This window comes from Sciurus carolinensis, chromosome X, assembly GCF_902686445.1.
Source record: "Sciurus carolinensis chromosome X, mSciCar1.2, whole genome shotgun sequence".
NCBI classification, from domain to species: domain Eukaryota; kingdom Metazoa; phylum Chordata; class Mammalia; order Rodentia; family Sciuridae; genus Sciurus; species Sciurus carolinensis.
The window spans coordinates 93,654,897-93,664,236 of NC_062232.1; the positions used below are offsets into that span (position 1 = coordinate 93,654,897).

Below are 9,340 nucleotides of genomic sequence, written 5' to 3' on the forward strand. Positions count from 1 at the left end.
AATATCTGTAAATTGCCCATCTGACAAGGGGTTAATATCCACAGTATGTAAGGAACTCCAATAACTTAAGAGCAAAAAAGCTAATTACCTGATTAAAAATGGGCAAAAAAACCAAAAGGAAATTTCTGAAAAAAAGATAATCCAAATGACCAACAAATATATGAAATTAATGCTTAATATCATTAGTAATTGGAGAAATGAGATATCACCTCACTCCAATAAAAATGGCTATTAAAAAAAGACAAAAAATAACAAGTGCTGATGAGGATGTGGAGAAAGGGAACACATGCACACTGTTGGTGGGAATGTAAATTAATACAGGCATTATGGAAAACAATATGGAAGCTTTTCAAAATATTACCAGTAGAACTATCTTATAATCCAGCAATCCCACTACTTGGTGTATATGCAAAGGAAATAAAGATAGTATGTCAAAGAAACATTTGCACACCCATGTTTATTATTATAGCATTATTGACAATAATCAAGATGAGAAACAACCTGTACTCATTTTCAAACAAATGGGTAAAGAAATTTACACACACACACGCATGCACACACATGCATGTGATATTTTATGGAAGTAAAAAATTGAAACCCTGCCATTTAAGAGGACATTGATTAACCTGGAGGGTATTATGCTATGTGAAATAATCCAGACACAGGAAGAAAAATACTGCATGATCTCACATGCAAAATCTAAAGAATTCAAATTCCAGAAGCACAAAGTAAAATGGTGATTACTTGGAGTTGGGAAAGGGTATGGAAATATTGGCAAAAGAATATGAAGTTCAATTTATGTAGGATGAATAAGTTGTAATGATGTAATGTACATCACAGTGACTAGAGTTCATACTGTATTTTGTACTTGATGCTAAAGAAGTAGATCTTAAGAGTTCTCACCATAAAAAATGTAATTATGTACAGAGATGTATATGTAATTAGCTTGCATTGCAATCAGTTCCACATGTTTATGTATATTAGGACATCACATTGTATACCTTACATATATGCAATTTTATATAAAATAAAATTAAAAAGACCATTCCCCCAACCTGGTCATTCTATAACAGAAAACATCCATAGAAGCACTGCCCATGACACCCAGAAGTAGTATATACGTTTGCCTTTTGAATTCCAGTTTTTAATGGGGACTAGTCATTTGACCTGTTATGATAGTTTTAATCTGAAGATCAGAGTTTGAAGTATTTCTGTTCATGTTACCTGCAAAAATATCTACAAATAATGAAAAGAGTCTAAGTTGGTCACTATAGGAATTGTTATATAATTATTGAACAGAAAAATGCAGAATAACTCATGGAAATCCAATTTTACTAGACTTTATTGAATATATTGTAAAATTACAAAGGAAACAAGAAGTACAATCCATCTGATATCTGTGTCAGAACCTCTGTAATTACATGATTCCAACTCAAGATATCTCAGGTATGGTTTACCAAGTTTAAAATTTTCATTTTTCAGTTTCCACCACCTGTGAAAAAACACAATTGAAAACAATTTATCATCAAGACTGTGACCTTACCTGAGTACTATGCTCATTACCACATGGGCAGCCAACTGAAGACACATCGAATGTGGGTTTTCTTAGAAAAAAAAAGGTACCCAATGAGCCCCTGGGATTTGCTCTTTCTGACCTTGTTGCAAAAACTGAAAATTTTGTCCAAAGGGAAGACAACTGATTTAGCCCACAGCCTTCATTAAAAAATTATAGGCACAAGTAGACATGGTTTAGTGACTGTCCACAAGGTGACTACATAAATTCAAATGATGCTAGAGAAAGGAAAATCTACCAAGCTGGGAGTGGGGGATGCAGATGATATATACAATGGAGAAAATATACCTCTTCTGTCTCTTCTGAGTGGCATTTCAGATACTATTGCCTCTTTGACAAAACTTCAGAAATTTGTAGTTTCATTATACATGCACAACTCCTGGTCATTGCATCTTACTTGAAATTTTCTACTTACACATATGGTGTGCTCCACATATTCCAAACCTTTTAATTTCCATATTTCCTATGAAATTTATATTTCAGGGAATCCCAAAGGTGAACTGAAAGGGTCTCTTTATGGTAATACCACCCTCTCATATGTAGTGTAGCCCATGATAATAATCAGATACTCTCCAAGCAGTCTGTTGCCATGTATTCTTCACCATACTCCTCTCTTACCCTTCCTTACCTATCCCTAGCAAGATCCCTGAATATTTCTTTTCTATCTCTGGGCCCCAGGAGCTATTGTTTTCTCCTCTGGAATTCTGGAACTGTGTCCTAACAACTACCTTATTTACACTCACTGGTGACTACATCAATCAGAGAGACTTAAACATATTACAGCCCTTGTATACAATAACTTGAATACTCTCTCATTTTGCTTTCCTCATTATCTTGCCAGTACTCGGTGTGGGGGTGGGCCCATAGGGTTATCCATCCCAGGTCACCTTAGGTCCACTTGTATTTCAGAATGCTGGAAAGCACCTTCTGCAGACTTGTAAAAGGAATGTTTGCTATGACAAAATATAGTTAAGGAGGTACATGCACTTTTGACACCTAATGGTGAAGATTCATAAACTTTTAAATGGGACTTTTGTGTTCCAATTTAGTTAAAATCCCAAAGCTGAAGGTAGTAAAAATGAACTACTTCTACACATGCACACACTCTTTCTTAAAAAAAAAAAAGCATCAAACAACTGCTAGACACCCGCTCCAAGGCTTTCTAAGAGTTATTAAACTGCTCCTGTGAACCTCACCCTGCTCCCACCTCAGTTGAGCTACGTTGGAGAAATATGTTCAATTAAATTAATTCAGAGGTATTGTGAGTGATAGGGAAATTGATTCCCGCCCCCACGGTCTGGATACAGCCTTGGGATAAGAAAAAAATGGAAAGAAAGAGGTAGACTGGTAACAAAAACAAAGACCATGTATTCTTATTCTTAATACTGTGGATAGTGACATCTCATGACCCCAGAAAGGAAATGGCTATGGGCTATGTCCCCAGTATACCATCACAAGAAGCCTAATACAGTTCTAACTATGAAATATAAACAATAGAATGATTACCATGTCCCAAGCAGACACTGATGAGTAGCTCTCTTCTGGGTCTTATGAGTCACCAATAGGGATGGTACCAACAAGACAAGTAGCAACTTATGTGAACTGATAGGTAAGAACCAGATGGCTCCACCTTTCTCACTCCCCAATGCCTTGGCACTGTGTAACACTTGCTTGAAGGAGTGTCAACTATTCAGACTGATTAATGAGTAGGGAGAGGCTCAATAAAGACAACAAAAATTGTAATGGAGTAGATGAGGAAGGGAATAGTGTAGCAGGGACTTTAGGCACCATTTGAGAACTACAAGGAGAATTCATGGGGCTGGAAAGACTATTTTACTAGGATCTAAGGATTATTCTGGGAAAAACTAATATGAGAAGAATTGAGGTGAATGAATTTGATTCTATGCAAATCGACCAGTGTTTGACCGAAGGGAGGCAGAATTTTAGTAGGCTGTATGTCAGATTATATTTTAGGCTGGGCCTAGGGGACTTAAGTCTGAATCCGTTAGCAAGGAGGCTACAGCAAACATAGTAGGACACTGAAAGTAAAGAATCAGCAGCACTGGTGCCAATAGCTTTGGTGCAGTATCAGTACTCCAAGTACAGGTTTCTGCAGTATCTTCACAAAGAGGAATTCAGCATGTATAAAATTGCCTTGACCCAACAAGAGCTTAAACATTAGTGTTCTCCATGAAAGCATCAGAATCCTAAAGCCATCTGTGAACAATAGCAAAAAGCCTCCTTAAGTAAATAGTGATAGAAATTGCCTGAACTCTTTAGGAGATTGCTGCAACGGCTACAAACTGGGTAAACTACTCATATTAAGAATATTTGTGGGGCTGAGGAGATAGCTCTGTTGGTAAAGTGCTTGCCTTACAAGCACAGGGCCCTGGGTTCAATCCCCAGCACTGCAAAAAAAAAAAAAAAAAGAATATTTGTGGCCTGGCATTGATGACAAATGTCTGTAACCCTAGAAGCTCAGAAGGCTGAGGCAGGAAGATTGCAAGTTCAAAGCCAGTCTCAGCAACTTAGCAAGACCCTCAGCAACTAATAAAACATAAAAAGGACTGGGAATGTGGCTCAGTGATTAAGTGCCTCTGGGTTCAATCCCCAGTACCAGAAAAAAAAAAAAAAAAACAGAAGATCCTATTTGCAACAATAAAAAATGTAGAAAGGGAGGGGGGATCCTATTTAGCTAGTCCCAGTTCATTCCAGCTACATTTCATCACTGTAGTCAAGGCAAGTAAGAAATGGGGCAAATGCGACAAAATGGCTACTGACTAGAGAATTGCAAGAAAGCAGACCAAGAAAAAGTGGACCTTGTAGTAACAGGAAGAGCAAGGATGCAGTGAGTGGCTAAAAGTGGTAAAACTTCACAGGAGATTGTAAAGTCAGCTGAAGAATTTTTTTCAGATTTGTGGATGGAATTTGTGAATGCCGCTGCTATTCAGAGAAAAATCATATGGAGATAAACGCTTTTTCTGGGATAATCATCAGTTTTTTTCTTAACTGCTTAGATTGCACTCAGTCTAATAGGAACATAGGGGAAAGTGGTAAAAAAAAAGTTACAGAATGAATCAAACATCATTACTCTATGTAAATGTATGACTATGCAAATTGTATGCTGTTACTCCATGTACAAACAGAAACAACATGTATCCCATTTGTTTACAATAAAAATACATTTTAAAAAAGTTAATCCATAAACATTGATCATGTCAGATCTGATGATATTAAAGCAGAACACTGGGAAACTTGAGAGGAAAAAGAAATTTGAATGAGGGGCACTTTCACCACTCTTGTGAGCAGAGACTAATTAAATGACATAATATTTTAAAATTGCAATTTTGTTTAGTATTGCCATCAGCTAAATGTTAATGTAGAAAATACTGAAGGAGTCCCAGTTCAGTCTTTGCTCGTTTTTTAAGCAAGTAGTACCTTCAGTTCCACAGGCTTAAATTTAGCCGAAATAATGTTTTAGAGACATCTGAAACCTGCCAACACTGCCAACATGACTGATAAAAGAGTTTCCAATTAAAGGGACTTTGCTGACTGGTGAAATATAGATATGAATTTTTTTCAAACTAAATTTGGGACAGATGGTTTATCAAGATTTTCTTTTCTGATTTGTTAATTTACTATGAACGTTCTTAACAATGAATAAGAATTAAGCCATCTTTAGTCATACATCCACATTTCCTGTATTTAAAATAAAATAGTAAAAAACATGCAACTATTCCAGAAACATCTAAATGCATTTTTTACTTATTTGTACAATTAATATGTTGACAACTGTTTCAACTATTTAATCTCAATTCGGCCTTCAATACTGCTTGGCAATTCCTCATGCATTCATACATTAGCACACCTGATCAACTATTCAAAATTGTTTTATTTTTCATAGACTTTCAATCCCTGAAGGGGAAAGTCAAAAGAAAGACAAAGAATAATTTCAAAAAAGTAGGATTCATGAAAAAAAAATCCCTGAAATAAAATTTAAAACTGCATGTTAAAGAGGAAATTGACCTAGGAAGTCAACTAATACAGAAACATATTCCAGTAAAAGTACTGGACTTTGAGGGGAAAATTTTCAGCAAAAGACTCTAATTGCCAGGCATGGTGGCACATGCCTATACTCCCAGAAGCTCTGAAGGGTGAGGCAGGAGAATTGCAAGGTCAAAGCCAGCCTTTGCACCTTAGTGAGGCCCTAAGCAACTTAGCAAGATCCTGTCTCAAAATAAAAAAATAAAAAAGTCTGGGGAGGTGACTCAGGAGCTAAGCATCCCTGGGTTAAATCCATTGTACCAAAAAAAGAGGGGACATAATTACTTATAAAAGGGAGAAAATCAACTTACCATCAGGCTTTGACAAAAATCTGATAGCATATTTAATATACTCAAGGAAAGAAAATATGAGCCAAAGATTTTATACCCAGATTAATTTTCAAATTTAAATGTCATAGGCAAATTTATTAACATGAGAGCTCCAGAAACATTGTTCTCTCAAGTTCTTCCTTATTTTAAAGAATGAGCTTCTGAACAACCGGAAACCTCTAGAGAGACATCATCAACCTAAAGACTGATAGCATTGATCATTAATGTCAGCTAATGTAACAGAAAAAAGATGCAACTGAACATTACATACCTTTTAGAGGTATCTTTAGAACACATCACCACCTGTAAAGCCAAAAGAAAAAAAGAAAAAGCAATCAATGCAAATCTGATCAAACTGTGGAACCAAATATCAATTTACAGCAAATGCAGGACACAGCAATATATTAAATAACAACAAGAGATGCCATTGAACAAAATCAAGAGTGTGGCCAAGATACCATTTCTTCAACATAAATTACAAGGAATAAAAAAGAGGGAAGGATTCTCTAGATTAAAAAGAGACTTATGAAGGGGTAAAGCATAAGCTATTGCTCAGGAATGAAACTGACTGATAACACTATAAAGAAAATAAAGAAGTGATTGCCATTAAAGGTCAGTACCATTAGTTTTGAAGAGTTGGAAGGATTTGTGATTAGGATGGGTGGATGACAAGATTCTATTTTTTTAACCTAGCTGTGCTTATAAGGGTGTTTCCTTTGTCTTATGGGGTTTCCAATTTCTATTAGATTTTACAATTAAAAAGCACCTTTATAATGCTATGTGTTATTGCACATTGGTTGTCTTTTAAATTTTTAGCAGTGATATCTAGTTTAATTATACATAATTTTGTAGCCTGGACATAGTTGGGCAGGTCTAGAATAATCTACTTGCTTAGGGAAAAAATAGGTCAACTCAAGGACTATACAGAACTCTACAGAAGAGAGAAAGAGAGAATGGAAGGAAGGAAAGAAGAAGAAAAGCACATTCTATTGCTTTTGTTTCCAAGAAATCTCATCACTGTTATTAATCCTATTGTAAGCAGAGTTTGCTAGTGCTTTCAACAAAATAAATAACAGAAAACTGTTTAAGAAAACATTATGCATAAAAACTTAGCCAAATGCAGCCAGTTACCACCATTTCCTATAGGAGACCAAAGTCATCAAAAGCCCTACCTAGAAAACTCCTAATATCATCAGACATAGTGGCACACACTCTAATCCCAGAAACTTGGGGGACTGAGATAGGAATATCACAAGTTTGAGGCCAGCCTCAGCAATTTACTAAGAACTCATCACAAAAAATAAATAGGGCTGAGGATGTAGTTCAGAGGTAGAGCACCCTGGGGTTCAATCCCCAGAATAAGGGGAAAAAAGAAAGAAAAGAAAAAAAGTTCCTAGTATCTTGCTAAAGTTTGTTTCCAATCTTATAGTTGCCCTTATACAACCGGTTATTGCCAGTGCTTAAAGAAGATCAAAGTCAACAAAATCAAAACTCTGTCTGAAAATTTCATATCTTACTAACCTTTAAGTTTGTGATACTACAGCAATACTTTAAAGTTCAATCCATAAGAATAAAGGAAAGAGAATTGACATTGAAGTGAGATTTAAGGTTGCCCTATCTATACCTTTAATCAAATCTCTTAAAACTTTAAATCTGTCCCTCAGAAGATGAGAGTGATATCAACATTTTCTTCAGGGTCTGGATCTCTGAGTCTCTAACACATTGATTTTGAGTAGTTCTATCTTTCTATGGAGTTAGAAGATAAAGTTTAAATACTCTTTACAATGAGTTAACTGTAGATGAAAAATACTCTAAGAGGAACAAGTCAAGATATATGAGCACTTTAAGAAAAACTTCCAAATATAAGTTTTAGTCAAACATACAATCACTGGTATTCCAAAGAGCTACTATTCCTAAGAATATTTTTGCTAGAATAGTTGTGAAGATACAATGATATATTGTTTGGCAAAGAACTGGAAAACATTTGACTTACTTTAAAATGAAATGCACAAACTAGAAGTATGTTTTTTTTAAAGTGTGCTAAACTAGAATTTCATTTGTAATAAATTTCCAAGCCATCTTTTAGCCATGTCCTTAAGAAGGCACCTCTGGAAATAATGCCTGTACTCAAAATATGATTAGCATTGTGATTTCTGGAAAAGCATTGGATGTAAAAAATTCTTAATAGGAAAAAATTCTTTATTGAAAATTCTTACTAATAGCTAATTGACATGATTGTTGTTCCAAATCTACCCTCCTATCGCCACGAGAAAAGCCTAGAGCGCACAGAATACCTAAGCCCACTCTGAATTCTCTCCTTTAGTGCATTGCAACTGCCATCTCACTGGCAAGTACTCCTCTGAACAATGAAGTGCAATTCCTAACTCCATCTAGCAACTCACTAAGATCATTGGAATAAGTTCATCTTACTTTTTGATGTATTGCCCATCTGGAGAAAGGCTTCAGTTCTCAATTCAACCTCCAATCTTTTGTTGCTGCTTTCATCTAGGGGTGGGAGTGGGGCTTCCAGAATTGACAGGCATTTCTCTCTCAAGTCCAGCAGTCCAGCCTTCAAGATCTCTGCCTGTATGTGGCTAACCTGGAAGATCATGGTTGGCTGGTCATTATCCTCACATGCTGCCATCCACTTCAAGACCAGATCGACTGCTCCTGACTACCTGGAATCTCCTTCCCTCCCCTCAGCTGCTCACTTTGCTTTCCCCCGTAAGCTGCTCTGGATTCCCTGACTATAAATCCACTTTCTTTTTCACTAACAAAACAGATCGCTCTCTATTGTAGTCAGAATTTCCTATCAACTGACAGGTTTCTTGTCTGCTCCCCACTGTAAATGCAGCTTCCTGCCCACTTTTTTTTCCACTCTGGTCCATGAAAACAGGTCACTGCCACCCTTCTAGAGACAAGAATTCCACACCCACTCTGAGACAAGACTTCCACCTCTTGTGTCTATTATAACTCACATCCATCCTGCCCCGGTATTTTCCTCATAGTAGGAAACCCTCTTATAGTCTTAACCTGGTTTGAACTTTGGGACAAAAAGCAATGCCAGCCACACAACATAATTTTTTCAAGAAACCTCTTGTATATATTGCAGCTTATGTTGCCATGTATCTGGAGATGGCTTTTGTTCTCCTCTTTCTTCAGTTAAGTATTCACTTATGTGGATCAGCAACACAAATACCTAGCCTAGAAAACAAGCATCAGGGTAATTATTTTGGGATGAGAACTTTTCCCCTTTTTCTTTCAAATTAGCATTTATTTACATTGATCAGACCCCACAACTAACTTGCCCAGGATCCTATATCACTAGAAATAATTTTGGCAATGACTCTGTCCCCCTTCTCCTTCAGATCAACATTTACTTCTAAAGATTAGA

The 9,340-nt window shown here is 36.3% G+C and overlaps 1 long non-coding RNA gene across 1 annotated transcript; it reads right to left on the reverse strand.

The window, feature by feature from the left end:
* Nucleotides 1-1,359: 1,359 nt before the first annotated feature.
* LOC124971395 (uncharacterized) lies at nt 1,360-8,663 on the reverse strand. The gene is made up of 3 exons (XR_007106330.1): nt 8,377-8,663; nt 6,218-6,249; nt 1,360-1,492 (listed from the first exon to the last, which is right to left on the reverse strand). It is a non-coding gene; the product is annotated as an uncharacterized LOC124971395 (long non-coding RNA).
* Nucleotides 8,664-9,340: the final 677 nt, after the last annotated feature.